This window comes from Chrysochloris asiatica, unplaced genomic scaffold, assembly GCF_000296735.1.
Source record: "Chrysochloris asiatica unplaced genomic scaffold, ChrAsi1.0 scaffold00010, whole genome shotgun sequence".
Lineage (NCBI taxonomy): Eukaryota > Metazoa > Chordata > Mammalia > Afrosoricida > Chrysochloridae > Chrysochloris > Chrysochloris asiatica.
The window spans coordinates 16,140,050-16,161,020 of record NW_006408528.1 but is presented as its reverse complement, the minus strand read 5'-3'; the positions used below and the strand labels follow the sequence as shown (position 1 = coordinate 16,161,020).

Here is a 20,971-nt window from a genome sequence, read left to right as displayed (position 1 = left end):
CATCCCTCCTCCTGCAGAGTGGCTGGTAGACTCGAACCTCAGACCTTGTGATTTGCAGTCCAGTGCGTATCGTATGGAGCTCATGTAGAACTTTCATTTCAATGGTTGACAATTTTTCCCTTTTCAATGTGCTGATTTGGCATCATAGTCAGTCAGTCCTATGAGGCACCAATTCAATCTATCCATAACTAGAAAAATATTGAGATGTAAGTCTTATTATTGCAAACTCCAGATACCTAACTAGACTTCTAAGGTGTCCTGTAGCAAAAGTGGCATGGACTTCTCACAACACTATAAATAACGAGTTCCGAAAACAAATTCACCGAGTCTGAAGAAACGACGTTTTCTATGAAAAGCGTTTGAAATCTGTTCTACAAAGGTACAAAATGTTTCTACAGAGCTCATTCTCTCTGCTTTTCAGCATTAGCTGTTACGAAGGCTGTTCAATTTTTAAATTCCCAGGATCCAAATTCACTGCCATGTCCTCTGATGAAGGTAAACTTTTTGTGGGAGGTCTCAATTTCAACACCGATGAGCAGGCGTTGGAAGACCATTTCAGCAGCTTCGGACGGATTTCTGAGGTGGTGGTGGTGAAGGCCCGAGAAACTCAGTGATCCCGGGGTTTTGGCTTTATCACCTTTACCAATCCAGAGCATGCTTCAGATGCCATGCGAGCCATGAATAGAGAGTCCCTGGATGGTCGCCAGATCTGTGTGACTCATGCAGGCAAATCAGCCCTGGGACCCCGAGGGGTGCCTTTGGTGTTCATGGTCGTGGTCGCAGCTAGTCTAGAGGAGGTGGGGACCAGGGCTAAGGGAGCAGCAGGTATGACAGTCGGCCTAGAGGATACGGATATGGATATGGACGGTCCAGCTACTATAGTGGCAGAAGCCAGGGTGGTTATGTCCGCTATTCTGGAGGAAATTACAGAGACAATTACAACTGAAATGAGGCATGCACATATAATGTAGATGTTGTTGTTGTTAAGTGCCGTCGAGTCGGGTCCGACCCATAGCGACCCTGTACGGGTTTCCAAGGGTGTAAATCCTTACGGGAGTAGAAAGCCTCATCTTTCTCCCGCAGAGCGGCTGGTAGTTTCGAACCGCTGACCTTAAGGTTAGCAGCCCGATTCGTAACCACTACGGTACCAGAGCTCCTTATATAATGTAGATAGACAAGGAATAAAACTTCTTCTGATCCAGGATCGGCCTTCCAGATGGCTGTATTTATAAAAGATTTTCGGAGCTGCACAGAAACATCTTTGCTTTAGTACATCAACTTCTATTTTTTAATTAAGCTCCCAGGGCCTGTTAAAGACCTTTTAGTAAATTCCGTATGCTTTTTTAAACTTTTTTTCCCATTTAAAGACAAATTCTGTGATGTTTGTAGAGTCTGGGTATTTTTCCTTTCACCAGTTTTTTTAGTTTGGACACTCGGGATTATCCTGGCAAAAAACTTAGGCCAAGTTGATTTTCTTTTTTGTTTTTGTTTTTTGTTTTTTAATTGAGTATCGAGGGACCTTTTTTAAAATTTTGTACACAATGTTTCTTTATCATGGTTAGAAAACAATTTCCGAATGTGCCTATAAGAAATCTGCATCAAAAATATGATTACTTAGAGGTGTTTTTTGACTCTACATTTAGATCACCATTATATCTGATTATCTTAGAAGAGTTTAAAAATGTTTGTGAATGTCTTTTTTTTTTTTAATACTGGAAGAAAAAATCATCTGTTGTGTTTCATGTAGTGTTTAGGATGTCCTTCTTGGAGCCGATGAAAAAAAATGAAATCTGAAAACCAAAATAAAATAAAAATGTTTCTACAGAGAAAAATGACACAAGCCTTTCAAAACTAAGCCAAAGTTTTCAGTCAACAACTTGAAGACACCAACCAGCACATTTGCACAATTTAAAAATTCTAGATATTTCTAGTCAAGCAAAGAAATTTTAGCTTACTATAAAAGTATTATGTAAAAATAAATGCTGTAATCTTAAAAGGTAGTAGAGAAATAAAATGTGTACAGTTAGATTTAACTTCCTCATGAAAATAAATTTCTTATTCTGGTAAGAAATGGGTCAGAGCAATAAAAGTGTGTTGCAAATTCAACTTGACAAATGAGAAAATGAGTTCCTGAGGGTAAGGCCTATTAAAGGAATATTTTAATTTAATCATGCAATGAATATTTATTGAATAGCTTCTATATATGCAGGAAACTGATTTATGTATTTTAATGAGGTAAAACATAGTATTAGTTAATATAATAATAGTTTGTTCTATTACTAACTTCTCAGCCATAATAAAGAAAAGATCAAATATAAGACAAAAATGTTAAAACCCTATACTGAGATGCCAGTTTCTACTATGTATTTGCTTATAAACTAAAAAATGTGGCACACCCACAACCTAAAGACATATGCAGAAAATTAGCGGTTCCAGTGAACAGGGGGGGAAAAAACAGGACTGTTTCTTATGCATAAAATGTGATATGACGCCACCTTATGGTTGAAATCTGAATGTGACAATGAAGGATCATTTTCAAATGTACTTTCTTAGTTCTCTGGAGAAAATTTACTGAATACTGAATCTGTAAAACTCACAGATCTAAATACACAGAGTCAATTTAATCTTGAAAGGAAAATTTAGAACAATTATCATAAGTGTGCATTGCATGGCACACAGAATTTAGGGAGCATTCTGCCAAAGGGGTCTGTATATCCGCCCATCTTAGATATTTTCATTGCAAATGCCAGTTAAGTTTTCCTTCTTCAAATAGTTCTCCTTACTATTAGCTGTTCTTTACATATGGGTTCAAAAAAAACAATTGAGTGTCTAGGGACTTTTATTATTAGGCAGTCACATTATCATATTAAAGTGCCCATTTTTCAAGTCAAAAATAGTCAAATACTGGAAATACTATATGGTTTCTCCTTTACTTATCTTGAGAAAAATGTAAATTTACCAAACTGAAATATGAACTAAATATAACCATGTTGTTGTTAAGTGCCATTAAGTCAGTTCTGATTCATAGTGGCCCTGTATAGGGTTTCCAAGAAACAGCTGAAGGCCTTGAGTCACCAACCTTGTAGTTAGCAGTCCAATGCTTATCCTGCAGCACCACACCAGGACTCCATAATATAACCTAGTCCAAATTAAGTCCCAATCCCTCCTCACTAAACTCCTGACATAGCAGAAGGTTCACTTGCTCCCTCCCAAGTGTTCTTAAACAGCAACACTTTACTACAGCACACTAACCCTCTTCTTAGGCCCTATGTACCACCAGTTTCTAATGATCTAAGGACAGCAGTTCAAACCCACCCAGTGACTCCACAGAGAAAAAAACTATCTGCTCCCATAAAGATTACATCTAGAAGTCCCCATGGGTCAGTTCTACTTTGTCCTATTAGGTTGCTCAGAGTCAGAATTGACGGGACAGCTCACAACAACACGATTTACTTCCTTGTAAGAATGGCAGAGATTCCTCAATTTGTCTGTAATTGCTCAAAACCCCAATTTTTTTGTTTTTCATTCAGTCTCATTACTTACCAAATTTTTGTATCCCTAGTTAATTCTGTTCTTGGAATTGAACAGATCTATGTTGGTTGGGAGATACAAATATTCTTCAATGCATATTTTGTAAAATACTGTCAAAATTCCTGGTCATTTCAATATTGCTACAACCCTGAGAGAAAAAAGTCACTTTCTATGTGACTTGGCTGCTGAGAGGAAAGAGTAACTTCCAGTTTTAAGAGGTACCTGAAAAGGTTCTCCCTTATTCAAAAGTTGTTTCTGTATCATATTATCAAACATTGTTTTTCCCTCCCTCTCCCAACAATGGCTGTTGTAGTAAAATGCCATCGAATAGGTTTCAACTCATAGTGAACCTCTTCACAGGAGCAGAAAGCCTCATATTTCTCCACAGAGCAGCTAGTGGGCTTGAATTGACGACCTTGTTGTTTACAATCTAGTTCTTATCCTTCAGAGCCACTGCAATCCCCTCCAACAATATCAGCTTTGATTAAAACTCTCCAGTGTCTTTGTAACTGAAATTTTCAGTGTTAAGCTATTGAATCCTCACCAAATATGTAGGTTATTATATTTTGGCAGGAACTTTTTAAAAATGATAGAAAAAAATCCACTTATAAACAAGATTCTATTTAAGGGGCATTTAAGGTGGCTCCATAGGATAAGCACTGGGCTGTGAACAACAAGATTGGTGGTTCAAATCCTCCAGCCACTCCAGGGGAGGAAGATGCAGATTTCTGTTCCCACAAAGTTTACAAAGCCTCCGAAACCCTATACAGGCTCCCTAAGGAACTCTGGTAGCATAGTGGTTACGAATAGGGCTGCTAACCTCAAAGTCAGCAGTTCGAAACTACCAGCCATTCCGCAGTAGGGTCGCTATGAATCCGAACCGACTATGCGGCACACTACCACTATCACCACTACCATGAGACAGAACCAACTTGATGGCACTTAACAACAAATATATACATATATACATTGCTGTTGTTGTTAAGTGCTGTAGAGTCAGTTCTGAACTATAGTGATCCTGCATAAAATTTCTGAGGATCATCTGGTAAGCTTGAACCACTGACCTTGAGATTCAAACCGACTTTGCAGTCCAGCGCATGAACTCGCAATGCCACACTAGCACTCCATACATATATATATAATTATATGCAATAATACTTTTTCCACAATGGATAGTATAAGGAACACAGTGGCTCTATATGATAAGCAATGGAATGTGAACCACAAGTTCAGCAGTTGGAGCATACTAGCCATTCTACAGGAGAAAGATGAAGTGTTCTTCTCCTACAAAGATTTAAAGTCTTAGAAACTCTATGCAGGGTCACTAGGAGTTGGAACCAACTGGATGACACTTAACAACAATGCATATAAAAGGATTGCAAAACTTAAGAAGTCAAATTTAATGTTACATGTAGAGGAGTAGATGAGAAGTATGTGGAAACTCTTTTTATTATCTTTGCAACTTCTCCATATATTAAAATTCTTCTGAAATAGGAAATGTTTGGTGTTTTTTTTTTAACTTTATAAAATCAGAACCAACTTCATAGGTACTCATTTGTCTTCTTTCCAACAACTTTATCAGATAAGGCCTCTTTTCCTCCTTTCATATTTACTTATGTATGAGTATTCTATACACAAGAAACCCTGGTGGCACTGTGGGTTAAGCCTTGAGCTGCTAACCTCAAGGCCAGTGGTTTAAGCTCACCAGCAGTTCCACAAGAGAAAGATGAGGTTGTCTACAGATTTACAGTCTCAGAAGCTCAGTGAGTTGCAATTGATTCGATGGCAGTGGGATTCTACACACATCGGCCCCTTTACCAGATGTAAGAGATTATTCTTGAGGAGACAGGCAGTTAAATGACCACAGTACAGATGCCAAAGTAGATAGAGACACAATTGCTGTGTGAGCTTAGTCAGGCCACTTTCCTGCCTGTGTTTTGTGTTCCAATTAGGCAGATATACTTACAGTAGAAACAGAAGTTAAAGAATTCATCTGAAGACAATTTTTTGAAATGGAAGAACATATTTTTGAGGTGCCGGTTTCCTACACAATGGTAGTGGTGGTGGTGGTTGTGTGCCTTCGAGTCTGTTCTAACTCATAGCAACCCTGTTGCTGTTGCTGTTGTTGTTGTTAAGTGCCGTCGAGTCAGTTCCAACTCATAGCAATCCTATATAGGGTTTCTGAGGAGCAGCTGGTGAGTTTGAACTGTCAACCTTGCAATTCAAGTCGACCTTGAGGTCAAATGCTTATCCTATGGCACCATGCCAGGACTTGATATATACAGGTACCTTATATAGGCTTCCAAAACTGTAAATCTTTAAGGGAGCAGAAACCTTCATCTTTCTCCAGAGAGCTATTAGCTGATTTGAACAGCTGACCTTTCAACTAGCAGCCCAGCAAGCAACCTACTATGCCACCAGAGCTCCTTTTCCTGCACAATAAAGAATATTAATATCAACAGGTTATGCATTGGGCTGCTAACTGCAGGGTCAGCAGTACAAATGTACCAACAGCTCCATGGGAGAAAGATGAGGTTTTCTGCTCCCGTAAAGATTTACAGCCTCAGAAACCCTATTGGGGGCGGAGGGGGGTGGGGATCTCTGTGAGTCAGAACCAACTGCAAGACACATTACCACCTCCACCACTGTTTTTGTCAGTAGATCCTACTTTGTGCGTGACAATGGATAGCCTTGAGTCCCTTTACAAATGATCATTTCAACCCTTAACTCTCAAGTTTTAATTCTAAAATTTGTGGTGGCTTTTGCAGCTATCCATGGTATGTTGATGTTAGCAATGTACTTGTTTTCCTTTCTTAAGTATTTCTTCCAATTCTAATAGAGCACAAAGATCCCAGTTTAAAGCCTGAGAGAGGACTTGTGCCCGGGATCACATAACAACATCTACTGAAGGGCCATCTGGACTCGCCCATTTGGCTGCCATTTCACTCCTGCCCCTCTCTCTGTTTAACCTTTTGCCTCCTTGAGAGCAGCAGCAGAAGGCACAGCATGAGGAACGTGAGGAACGGGGACTTCTTAGAAGCTGCTGAGATCAAAGGAGTCTACCCAGCATGAACAGCATTTCTCTCTTCCTGGGCAGTTTCTGCTACTGCTATCTATGGGGGAGTAAAAGAGAGGGAGATTGTTTTTGATTCCTCAGAGGAGGAATCTAGAACTTCTACAATCAGAAGAAATGCAAATTTTAATGGTCGATGTGATGTATGGAGCATTCTGTTTTAAGAAGAAAGACAGAGCCGAAAGCTTCTTAAACCAACTGGAACACCACCAGACGGTGTATGAGGAAATGTTAACAAATGTGAGCTTCCTGCCCTTCTCTGTTCTGCTACGACTATGGATTGCTTTTCTTAGGAAATGACTAGTCTGTTCTCTCCGGTAGGCCCGGACTATATATCATTGAGCCTTGAGTACTGAAAGCCCCACTATGTCACCTTCCAAAGCCCCTCCCAAACCCTTTGTACTTCCAAGAGACAAATCAATTCTGCTTTCTAGAAAACTCTCAGGGAAAGGCACCAGCCTGTCTGCAGAAGATGGAAGAGCAGAAATGGCTTTCTGCCTTAAGAACTAAAAAAAGTATCCATCCATGCTTTCATCACCTTCCCCCACACTGGCTATTCAACCTCCCAGCAAAATCTTAGAACGGTCAGCATATGGAAAGACCTACGTACAATCAGAGTTTAAGGATCGGACAAAATTCAACTATGTGAAAATTCAGATCTACACTGCAGAATACAGTAAACACTACTGACCATTTAAATTTAAAATTAACAGCATTAAAAATTCAGTTTTCCAGTCACACTAGCCACCAATGCTTTTTGTTGTATTAGACAGCCCAGGTAAAGAGCTTTTCCTTCATTACAGAAAGTTCTCTTGTTGTTGTTGTCAGGTGCCATCGAGTTGGAACTGACTCACAGCGACCCCATGCACAGCAGAACGAAACAATGTCCGATCCTGGGCCAACCTCACTACCGCTGCCACACATGACATCTTCAATGATGCCACCTGGCTGATCCATCTCATTGGGGGTCTTCCTCTTTTTCTCTGACCCTCCACCCTACCCAGCATGACATCCTTCTCCAGCGACTGTTCTCTCCGGACAATGTGTCCAGAGTAGGAGAGACGAAGCTTAGCCATCTTGGCCTCCAAAGAGCACTCTGGTTGTACTTCTTCCAAAACAGATCTATTGGTTCTTTTGGCAGTCCATGGCACTTTAAGTATTCTCCTCCAACACCACAACTCAAAGGCATCAATTCTTCTACGATCTTCCTTATTCACTGTCCAGCTTTCACATCAATATGAGGTTATTGAAAATACCATGGCTTGGGTCAGGCACACCTTAGTCCTCAAGCTGACATCTCTGCTCTTCAGTACTTTAAAAAGTTCCTGTGCAGCAGATTTGCCCAATGCAGTATGTCATCTGATCTCTTGACCGCTGCTTCCGCGAGTGTTGACAGTTGATCCAAGAAAAATGAAGTCCTTGACAACTTCAATCTCTTCTCCATTGATAAGAATGTTGTTTATTTGTCCAGTGGTGAGGATTTTTGGTTTCTTAACATTGAGATGCAATCCATATCGAAGGCTGTTCTCTGTGATCTTCATAAGTATATGTTTCAAGTCCTCTTCACTTTCAGCAAGCAAGGTTGTATCATCAGCATATTGCAGGTTGTTAAAGAGTCTTCCACCAATCCTGACGCCACGTTTTTCTTCATAGAACCCAGCTTCTCGTATTGTTTGCTCAGCATACAGATTGAACAAGCATGGTGAAAGAACACAACCCTGTCGCACACCTTTCCCAATTTTAAAACATTCAGTGTTCCCATGCTCGGTTCGAGCAACTGCCTCTTGGTCCAGGTACAGATTTCTCAGAAGTGCAATTAACTGTTCTGGAATACTCATACTTCTCAATGTTGTCCATAGTTTGTCATGATCCACACAATCGAAAGCCTTCGTGTAGTCATTAAAGCATAAGTAAACATCCTTCTGGTGTTCTCTACTTTCAGCCAAGATCCATCGGGCATCCGCAATGATATCTCTCATTCCACAGCCTCTTCTGAATCCAGCTTGAACCTCTGGAAGTTCTCTGTCAATGTATGATTGTAGCCGTTTCTGTATTACCTTTAGCAAAACTTTACTCGCTTGAGATATCAAAGTTCTCTTGGACAGCACTAATATAGAGAGTACAGGGAAGTACAATTGGACTCTCCAAGCTCTGTTATATTATCTTTCATTACTTTCAGTAAATGTTCATTGCACATCTACTTCATGCAGCACATTGTACAAGGTGAAGTAGAGAATACCAAGATGAATATGGCTGTAACTGGTTTTATGAATGTTAAGGTTTTATGTCAAATTGAGCAGGCCAGAATTCTCAGTGGTTTAGCAGTGAAGACACAGTAATCCCCAATGATGAGATCTAATATAAATAATCACTTCCATGATGAGATTCTGTCAGTTTGTCATACTATGGTGGCTTATGTGTTGCTGCAATGCTACAAGCTATGCCACCAGTATTTTAAATACCAACAGGACCACCCATGGTGGGCAAGTTTCAACAGAACTTCCAGACTAACACAGACTACGAAGAAGGAGAGACAGACCATATCTGAATGGTTAGTCACTGAAACCCTTAAGAAGAGTAGCGGAACATTGTCAGATATAGTGCCTGAAGATGAGCCCCTCAAGTTGGAAGGCACTCAAAATACGAGGGAATAGCTGCCTATTTAAAATAGAGCTGACCATAATGAAGTGAATGGAGTAAATCTTTTTTATTTGCTGATGCGGCACAACTAAAAATTAGAAGAAACAGCTGCAAATATCCATGATTGTGAAACTATGAAGTATGAATCCAGAAAAATTGGAATCTGTCAAAAATGAAATGGAACACATAAAGATCGATATCCTAGGCATTAGGGAGCTGAAATGGACTGGTATTTTGAATCCGCCTATAATATGGTTTACTATCCCAGGAACAACAAGCAATGGAAGAAATCCAAAGTTTGTACCCATTCCAAAGAAAGGTGCCCTGACAGAATGCGGAAACCATCTAACAATATGATTAATATCGCAATCAATTAAAATTTTCTGAAGATAATTCAAAAATAATTGCAGCCGCACATCAACATAGAACTAACTGCAAGAAGTTCAAGCTGGATTCAGAAGAGGATGTGGAACTAAAGATATCATGGCTGATGTTAGGTGAGTCTTAACTGAAAGCAGAGAATACCAGAAAGATGTTTACTTGTGCTTTACTGACTACCCAAAGGCATTAGACTGTGTGGATAACAAACTAGGAATAACGTTGCAAAGAATAGAATTCCAGAACACTTAACTGTGCTCATGAGAAATCTGTACATAAACTAAGAGGCAATCTTTAGAACATAACAAGGGGCTACTGAATGTCTTAAAATCAGGAAAGGTATGCACCAGGGTTGTATTCTTTCACCATACTTAGTCAATCTGTGTGCTGAGCAAGTCATCTGAGAAGCTGTAGTATATGAAGAACAACATGGCATCCGAATTGAAGGAAGACTCATTAACAACCTGTGATATGCAGAGGATACAAGCTTGCTTGCTGGAAATGAAAAGGACTTAAAATACTTACTGATGAAGAACAAAGACTACAGCCTTCAATATGATTACACCTCAATGTAAAGAAAACAAAAATTAAAATTGGACAAATAAATAACATCATGATAAATGGAGAAAAGATTAAAGTTGTCAAAGACTTTCTTTTGCTTTGTTCCACAATCAACATTAATGGAAGCAGCAGTCAAGAAATCAAAAGATAGTTTGCATTAGGCAAATCTGCTGCAAAAAACCTCTTTAAGATCTTCAAGAGCAAAGATAACTGTTTGAGGATTAGGGTGTGCCTGACCCAAGCCTTTGTATTTTCAATCACTTCATATGCATGCGAACATTGGGCCATAAGTAAAGAAAATGCTAGAAGAATCTATGCATCTGAATTATAGTGTTGGAAAACAATATTAATAGTACCATTGTTGTTGTTGTTAAGTGCTGTCAAGTCAATCCTGACCCGCAGCGACCCTGTATAGGGTTTCCAAGGAGCAGCTGGTGAGCTTGAACCACTGACATTGCAGTTCAAATGACTTTGCAGTCTGATGCATTAGCCCACAGCGCCATACCAAGACTCCAACAGTACCACAGACTGTCAGAAAAACAAACAATCCTGTCTTGGTAAAAGTACAACCAGAATGCTCCTTAGAAGCGAGGATAGCAAGACTTTATCTCTCATACTTCAGACATGTTCTCAGGAAAGACTAGTCCTTGGAGAAGGACATCATGCTTGGTAAAGTGGAGGGTCAGCAAAAAAGAGGAAGACCCCCAATGAGATGAACTGACACAGTGGCAGCAACAGTGGGCTGAAACATAACAATTATGAGGATGCTGAAAAGTGGGCAGTGTTTCATTCTGTTGTCTCGTAACCAACTCAACAGCACCTAACAACAGCAACATGATGAGATGTGCTATGAGCAGTCAATCAATTGAAAGGAAATTTCCTCAGGAGTGTGACCTGTTTCCAATATACTGGACACTCAAGCAAAACATGTTTGGTTTTTGGTGGGTCTGGATCCTGCATCTGGGTCCTCATCTGAGTTCCAATTCTTTGGACTCAAGCCAGCACTCTGCCAAATTGCCTGATGATCCTAGGAGTCGTCAGTAGCCTGCTGTCTTACCTACTGACCTTGGATTCACTCACCTCTGGCCTTATGACCTGCCAATCTTGGGTTCATCAGCCCCTACAGCTACATGAGTCAGAGGAAGTCTCTAGCCTGACCCACAGACTTGGAACTCACCTGCCTCTACAACTGTGTTAACCAATTCCTTGATATCAACTTTTCTCTCTCCTATCTAGCTATCTAGCTAGGTATAGGTATATAAACTTCACTGGTTTTACTTCTCTAGAGAATCCAGCCTAAAACAGTGCTTGTATTTGATGTTTAGAAACAGACATGTAAATAACTACCTATATTATTGGGCAGAAAAGCGTACTGTAGGAGGGGAACACAAGCAAATTGCTGTGCTTAGAAAAGTAGAGAAAGGTGACACCATTACATATTGGTCTTCAGCATTCCTAAGGTTCCAAGATACCCAACACTGCCCCTGATTACTTACCTGCCTGTTCCACAGTGTCAGCTCCACAGAACACATTTGGATGTGTTCCGTTCAAAGTGCTTTGAAAGCTAGTTCAGAACAAAACTTTCTTTGGTGAGAAGACATAAGAAACGTAACAGGCACCACACTGTACTTGAAAGAGGATAGGATTTTAAATCAGAAGACCTGTTTGAGAGGTAGCTCTATCCTTACTAGCTGTGTAAGCTTGGGTCACTTAATTTTTCTATGTCTCTGGTTCCTCATTTGCCAAGTGGAGAAAACAGTCCCTGCCCCGTCTGCCCCATGAGTTAATACTGTGAGAATACACAAGACACCAAAAGCACCTCAGTAAGAAGAAAGTGCCTCATTATAAATATTACTAAAAATGGACCTTCCCCTGCATCAGGAAACTTTGGAAGACATATGAATCCATTAAACAAACTAAAAACCCACTGCCATTGAGTGGATTCCAACTCGTGGTGACCCATGTGCTATACAGAATTACTATGCTTCATCAGGTTTTCTTGGCTACAGTCATTAAAGAAATCAATTGCCAGGTCTTTCTTCCATGGTACCACTGGGTGTTTCAGACTGCTAACAACAACAAATCCATTTCATAGAATTAATTTCAACTCACAGCTATCCAGTAGAACAGAGTAGAGCTGCTCCTTAGGGTTTCTAAGACTGGAAATCTTCATGGAGCAGACAGCCTCACCTTTCTCCCAAGGAGTGGCAGATGGGTTTGAACCACAGACGTTGTGGTTAGTAGCCCAGTGTTTAACTCACTGTACCACCAGAACTTCTTTTGTAGCACCAGGGACCTGTAAATCCAATGTTGCTTTTGTTGTTTCGACTTATAGTGAGCCTGTACAGGGTTTCTGAGGAGCAGTTGGTGGATTAAAGCTGCCGAGTTTGTAGTTCTCAGTCCAGTGCTGATCCCATAGCACCACATTGTTGTTGTTGTTAAGTGCCGTCGAGTCGGTTCCGACCCATAGCGACCCTGTACAGGGTTTCCAAGGCTGTAAATCTTTACATTAGGAGTCTATAAATCTAATAAAGCCAATACTGGCAAACAAATTTTGAACAGCATACAGAAGGTTCAAATGCTGCAATGATATTATGTAAATCTGATGCTTAGATTTAGAAACGAAATTACACACTCCTCATCAGCACCCCTGTCTCTTCTACTGAGGTTGCCAAAAACAAAACCAAAATTCATTGTCCTGAAGTCCATTCCAGCTTATAGTGACCTTGCAGGACAGAGAGGAGGTTTCCAAGGCTGTAGCTCTTTAGGGAAGCAGACTGCTCCATCTTTCTCCCACAGAGCAGTTGGTAAACTTGAACAACAGATCTTTTTGTTGGCAGCTGAGCACTTTAACCACTGTGATACCAGAGCTTCCCTGGGGTTGCAGTCAGCCTAAATTCACTGCATCTTAACCCTAGAAGTCAATTCGCCTCGTGCCAGTATGAGGGTGGATTTTACCCTGAATAACAAATGATTTTAAATTTCCTGGCAAGAGCAAATCAAGCAATGATTGAGAAAACGGGACAGGTTTGTTTGATGGGGAAGCTAGACTGAATCAGTGGGACAACTGCTTTACTGTACACATGGAAGAAAAGAGGCCTTGGAACAATTGCTCGATATAGGTTCTGTTGATTTCTCAAGGAATTTTAATAAGAATTTCACACTTTGTAACCACAAGTTTCTGAGTCTGTCCATGAAAATGGTAAATGCTTCTGTAAACATAAAATGACACCACTTTTACTTCCCTGTAACTCCCAGCAATAGCTTGGGATGATTTCTTTTTCTGCAGAGAGTGTGAATAGATTAAGTTTTTTCCAGATGTTCAAGGAATGGTTTCAATTACCTGGTGCCATGCCTTAATTCCTGAGCAACCCCTCAAATCTATTGGGTTTGGCAGTTCCAGAAAAATAGTGGAACAAATGAGGGGGCCGTCTAGCCATCCAAGCTATGGTTTCACCAAGCTCGCCATGCGGCTGGCACAGGCTCGTTGTCTAATCGAGTAGAAATGCTTACACTGGGATGGAAGGCACCAAACAGTATACAAAGAAGTCTAAGGTTAAAATAATAAACTTTACATGATGCATGCCACATGTGACATTTTGGTTCCAGACGTAACAAAGCCAAACCAAAGTCTTTTGCTTGACAGTTCCAAAACAATATTACTCTCCTAGGTTTCTGATTTTGATTTTGCCTCAATTGCTCACAGATTATACTTTGGCAAACTTGGAAACAACGTGTCATGTTTAAAACACACATACCGGGAAGCTGGCACAATGGCCTGCACTAGATCATCCCCGGATTCTTTGTTACTGTGGTCACTTAACCATTTCCTCAAACGCAGCATGGGCTTTTTCTTCTGGAGGAAAATTTTGAATAATCACTATAAGTAAGTAATACAGTGAACTCTCCTCCCTGAATAACACAATATACATTTGCTTTAATATAATTGGCCATTTATCTCAGACCTTAGCAATTTATAGCTCAACTGTCTGAAACGGAAATCTCAACATTTTAATAATAAATTAAAGCCTTATCAGTCATGGAAAAGTCTGGAAGTGGGATCAGAAAAGTTCAAACTTTAGTAAGCATTTCATAATCTTGTTGAAAGGTCCAGTCGTCTTTGCATTTCTTCCCTATTTAGAAATTCTATTTTAAAGTTATTTTAAAGACTTTAAAGTGCACAGTCTATCTTAAAATGACTCAACTTCATTTTCCTTAAATTCAGGAATAAAAAACAATCAGGGAATAATTATTACCTAGTTTTCTGTTCCATCACCATATCTTTATGAGGAAAGCACATGTCAATAATTAATTATCAATTAATCCCTATAATTATGTTATGAAAAGGCTTGTATGAAACCCAAGATCACATAGGGGATTTGTTATGAAGCCAAACAACAGTGAGTATCTGGGGACTTGAAGGTCATCTTACTTGCAAATGTACTATTTCATACTTTAATCAAATTACATCAGCATAGGCAATTTTGCAATTAAAATACCATATAATTTGATCATAAAATATTAAAAGAACAATTAGAAAGTCAACCAAACTGTTTTTATATCCCAAAATTTAATGTGTGCTAAGTGACTAAGTTCTTTTTTTTTTTTTTTAACATCTTCAGTACAACTACTTAGAGGAGAACTAATGTACCACTAGATACAAGCAGAAGTGGAGAAATGAAAACTAAATATAATCCAAGTATATCCAGATGAAAATGAAATGAAGCAATGTTCTGTGAAAGAACAATAAAAGGAAGTCAAATGACCATAGAATTTCAGAGCTTTAATAGACTTGAGAGCTCACCTATTATACCCCAACATTTTTTTAAAATAAGGAAAATGAGGCCTAGGTAAAGAATTGACCTAAGGTTATGGGGTAAATTAAAGAGCAGAGCTGAAATCATAATCATGGCCCTGCCTCTTCTTCAACTAACGTCCATCCTATAGATTGTAGATTTCAGCCCCAGTTCTGGCCATGACACTTGTCTGTGGGTAGCACTAAGATCACAAAATTCTTCCATACTTCCAATTTCCTTGTTGTAAAAGCAGGATAAAAACCAATCATCTCATCATCTTCATAAGATGATTGTTCAGTGTTTACACCTACTCTGCAGTTATCCGCTATCTTGTTACCCAATAGTTCATATTTACAACCATAGCAAAGAATCTACTAACCAACTATTTTGCAAATTAACAATTTATGCTTGGCAGTAATGAAGACCAGGCTAAGAGGCGAATGTGAGTAATGCTGGCTATGATGGATAAAGCTATGCTCCAACTTGCCTGGGCCATGAGTCTCACTAGTTTGACAGTTCTGTAATGATGTAATTTGACAGTTATAGGAGCTCTGGTAGCGTAGTGGTTACGAATCGGGCTGCGAACCTTAAGGTCAGCGGTTCGAAACTACCAGCCGCTCCGCGGGAGAAAGATGAGGCTTTCTACTCCCGTAAAGATTTACACCCTCGGAAACCCTGTACAGGGTCGCTATGGGTCGGAATCGACTCGACGGCACTTAACAACAACAACAACAAATAATGATGTAGTCATCCTTCATTTTGTGATTTGATGTGATCTTCCTCCAGAGCCCTGGTGTGGCACATAGGATAAGCATCGGACTGCTAACCACAAGGTCGGTGATTCAAACCCACCAGTCGCTCCTTGGAAACCCTACACAAGATCACTATGAGTCAGAACCAACCCAATGGCACTTAACAACAGCAACATGGGCATCCTCCACTTTTGCTTAATGCAAATTTTCACAAAACAACCTGGACTTTGAAACCTAACCATGTCAATAAGGTGTCTTACTTACAGGATTAGGATAATAGTTACACCAAGCAACCAACTGCCATTACTGAATCATAACAAGCCTGTATAGGTTTTCTAAGGCTGTAAAATTTCATAGGAGCAGAAAGCCCCATCCCACAGAGCAACTAGAGGGTCTCAACTGCCAACCTTACAACTCACAACAGTAAAAAGGAAACATCGAAGCACTTTGTTTTTTAAAGATTATTTGAAGTTACAAATGAATAGGAAGTACTCAAAATTCAAGGCCCTAAATAAAGCTACAGTCAGTAAATCCACAGACTAGTTATTTAAAAAAAAAAAAAAAAAAGATGCTTTATGTTCTTTCAAATGTTCTTCCAGTTATCTGTCTCAAAATGATCATGGAGAAGACAAGAAAATCATGGCATCTGAATTAATAGGAATTAGAAACTTGAAACAAGAAACTGCAATAAATGTGCAAATCTAAATTTAAGAATTTTCCTTTTGTGTTTTCCTCATAGTTCTTCATGATACATGCAATATCATTTTCAAGCAAAGATAAACATTTTTACGAGTGCCAGCAAACATTACTTATAACAGTAACTTAATAATGAGCATCATCTCACCAGTGAAGCCTACCTCCTACCAAGAAGAAAAACAAACTAATAATTTCTCTTGAAATTTCTCAATTTTTAAAATTATCTTTTGCATATTAAGTTAAAAAAAAAAAAAAATACTAAGAGTCTACAGGCCTGTTAAATCATATTTTAGAGTATTTTTATTTATCTGGACATACAGAAAGCGCTTGTTCTTATTGATATTTATTTATGCAAGATGATCAATATATAATTACTTCTCACCTCAGATTATATTAGTGAAAGTAGCATAGAAATAGATTATTCATTTATTTCTTCATAATTAATGTGCTTATTCTAGCTAAGGAAAATATGAACCTCTCATATGACACCCTCTGTGACTAGAAGGATTCTTTGCCCATAGAAAATCCAATTCCCTCTCTAAAACATTCAGGTCTGAAAACATGCAAATGAGCATAGATTCAAATGATCCCAACTGTAAATCATGTTTCCTACAAGTTGTTTAAAAGAAAGGTGGATTAAAATTCAGTTCAGAAACTAACCATCACAAAAGCTAATATGCTAACATTTATATAGTCTAGAATTTTAAATATGTTGTTGTTGTTGGGTGTCATCGAATCAGTGCCGACTCATAGCGACCTTATGCACAGCAGAACAAAACACCACCTGTGTCTGGCGAACCTCAATATTGTTGCCACACTTCAGCCCATTGATGCTGCCACTTGGCCAATCCATCTCACTGGGGGTCTTCCTCTTTTTCTCTGACCTTCCACCTTACCAAACATGATCTCCTTCTCCAGCGACTGGTCCCTCCTGACAATATGAGAGACAAAGTTTGGCCATCTTGGCCTCCAAGGAGCACTCTGGCTACACTTCTTCGAAAACGGATCTATTGGTTCTTTTGGCAGCCCATGGCATTTTCAATATTCTCCTCCATCACCATGACTCAAAAGCATCAATTCTTCTATGGTCTTCCTTATTTACTGTCCAACTTTCACATGCATATGAGATTACAAAAAGTTTGTGGAAAAATGGAATTAAAAAATAATGGAATTTTTCCACAAAACTTTTGAAGCCCTCTCATGCCAAGCACAAAGCTTCAAGCACTGTTTCAGTTACTGATCAATTAATTTTGTTGTGCTCTTTGACAATAAAGTGACTTTATGATTCATACCCACCATTTGCCCTACTCAGTCAGACCCTTAAGCACAATATAAACTTGGCAAGATCATGTGGCATGAGAGCAAATCACCCACCAGTACAGAGTTGAGGAAGCTGTTCTTTATGATGGAAGCCTTATAGTAAAGTCACAAGGAAGAAAAGTAAGATAGAACTTTCACTCTGGTCATGGCTATAAAACTTGACAAGACATTGGAAAAAAACTTTTTTCGCTTGTTGGACAACAAGCAACATCTAATTCCTGAGATAAAGGAAATAAATAGGTGAGCCTGGAGGTACTCTGCAGGTCATTACAAAGAGCTGAGGAAACAGGTCAGGCTGTGGAGCCACCGAGGCAGCTGGAAATCATGGGGTATGGTTCTGGAAAGAAATGTACTGTGTCATCTACTTGAACAAATATCTAATTCCAAGTTAAGAACAGTGCTATAAAGGAAATCAATATGAGTTCCAGAAACTTCTCCTGTGTCTTCACTCAAACAATATTCCACAAAGCCAGGAAAGAACAACTACATGAGATCTGTAGGCTGAACAACTACCAGAGCTCCCTCAGGACTTGGAAATGTTCAAGTTCCAAACAGCCAAAATGGGTTTTTAGTAGACCACAGAAATACTATACCTTAGGAGGAAGCTTACTCTAACCATGTTGTTGCTGTTGTTGTTAAGGGCTGTCATGTCAGTTCCAACTCATAGTGACCCTGTATAGTTTCTGAGGAGTGGCTGGTGAGTTTGAAACACCAATGTACAACACCACACCAAGACTCCAACTCTAGTTGTAAAGGACAATATATTTGCCGTGTTGCTATTGTTGTTAAGTGCTGTGGAGTTGGTCCCGACTCATGTTGTTGCTGTTAGGTACCATCGAGTCGGCACTGACTCATAGCGACCTTATGCATCGAAGAATGAAACACTGTCTGATCCTGGGCCAACCTCACTATTGTTGCCACGCTTGAGTCCATCAATGCTGCCACTTGGCCAATCCATCTTGCTAGGGGTCTTCCTCTTGTTCTCTGACCCTCCACCTTACCAAACATAATATCCTTCTCCAGCAACTGGTATCTCCTGACAATATGTCCAAAGTATGAGAGACAAAGTTTGATCATCTTGGCCTCCAAGGAGCACTCTGGCTGCACTTCTTTGAAAATGGATCTATTCGTTCTTTTGGCAGCCCAAGGCATTTTCAATATTCTCATCCAACACCATAACTCAAAAGCATCAATTCTTCTACAGTCTTCCTTATTCACTGTCCAGCTTTCGCATCCGTATGAGGTTATTGAAAATACCATGGCTTGGGTCAGGTGCACCTTAGTTCTCAAGCTGACATCTTTGCTCTTCAACACTTTAAAAAGGTCTTGTGCATTACATCATTTGATTTCTTGACTACTGAGTCCGTGAGTGTTGATCATTGATCCAAGAAGAATGAAGCCCTTGACAACTTCAATCTTTTCTCCCTTGATAAGAATGTTGTTTATTGGTCCGGTGGTGAGGATTTTTGTTTTCTTTACATGGAGATGTAATCCATACCAAAGGCTATGCTCTTTGATCTTCATCAGTAATTGTTTTAAGTCCTCTTCACTTTCAGCAAGCAAGGTTGTATCATCTGCATATCGCACGTTGTTAATGAGTGTTCCTCCAATCCTGATGCTACGTTTTTCTTCAAATAACCCAGCTTCTCAGATTATTTCCTCAGCATACAGGTTGAATATCTACCCTATATATGATTTCTGAGGAGCAGCTGTTTACTTTGAACCACTGACTTTGTGGTTCTAACCGACCTTGCAGTCCAGTGCTTATCCTAGAGCACCACACCAGGACTCCACAGCTACCCTGGTAAAACAAACCTCAAAAATATCAAACTCTTGACTGCTTTGCCAATCAAACTATATAAACACCTGTTTGTAATAAAAGGTATTAACTACACTTGTTACTAAGTCATGGCTCGTGTGTATACAGGAGTCCTGGTATAGTACTGTAGGATATGCACTAGACTGCTAACTGCAAGGTCAGTGATTCAAATCCATCAGCCACTCCTCAGAAACCCTCTACACAGTGTCACTATGAGTCAGAACCAACTCGACAGCACTTAACAACAACAATAGTGTATTTTCAAGGAGTCTGGTGGCATGGTGGTTAAAGTGCTCAGCTGCTAACCAAAAGTTTGAGTCAACCACCTCTTCTGTGGGAACAATATGTGGCAGTCTACTTCCATAAAAATTAATCTTTGGGACCCCTTTGGGAAAGTTCTACTTTGTCCTATAGAGTGACCTGAGTTGGAATCAACTAGACAATTTTGAGGTTTTAGTGTATATTCATGCTGCTCTTGGTCAGACAAGCTTACTTCAGGTTTACATGGAAATCCCAAAGTTTTCAAGAAATGAAATAGGTGAAAATTACATGTGAACCCTGGGTTTTCTCTTATTTGGTGTTTTTCATAACCAAGTTAGGGAGACAGGGCTTGATGGTGGCTAGGGTAGAGGTGCAGTGAGTTTTGCCATCAGCAATACCACAGAATACTAGGCAAAGCAGATTCAGGGCAGAGCTCCAAAACTCGGAACCACAGTAAGTAGGAATCTTTTAAAATGTTTGAAGACTTATAGCAAGTGAAACTTGGAACAGAAGTAAGAAATTATGTACTACCAGGCTCGGTGGCCCAGAGCCGACAACTTGGGCAAGACCAAATGGCAAGACCAAGTGGGGGAGCAGACACTACATGGAAAAATGTCGCAGGAACCTCAGAGCAAAGGTGGACAATACACTTTGTTGGTTTTGCTTTGTTCTGATTTTCTTTTTTTCCTTTGGTATCTGTTCATTGGTCCCCCAATGTTTGTGCACCTCCATTCTGGTGACTAGACAGGGTGCCTGAGTGAGTGGATACCCCCACCCTCACCACTGGTGGGTTCTTCTGCCACACATGTACACAGATACTTTCAGCCCAGAGCTGGCCCTGAACTATTATTGTTTTTGAAAATATGGGAAAAGCCAGAAAAAGGGGTTTGGAGAGGGAAAGAGAGTTTAAAAACAAAACAGGCTGAAAATTAAACTAAATCCTAAGGTACAGCATAACAACCAACAGTGGCATCTTGAAATCTATCAGACAGCTTTGAAGGCAAGAAACTGAAAGAGGACATTAAAGTCATACTCATATTAGGTTACACTTTTCTTTTTTATTTCTTCTCTCCCACTTCTCCCTTTTCTGTGATTATAGACTACAGTATCCAGTCTAGTTTTTTGTTTTGTTTTGTTTTGTTTG

General features: G+C 39.7%; 1 pseudogene; it reads left to right on the top strand.

Moving 5' to 3' along the window:
* Positions 1 to 479: 479 nt before the first annotated feature.
* LOC102828341 lies at positions 480 to 946 on the top strand (annotated as a pseudogene).
* The last annotated feature ends 20,025 nt before the right edge of the window (positions 947 to 20,971 follow it).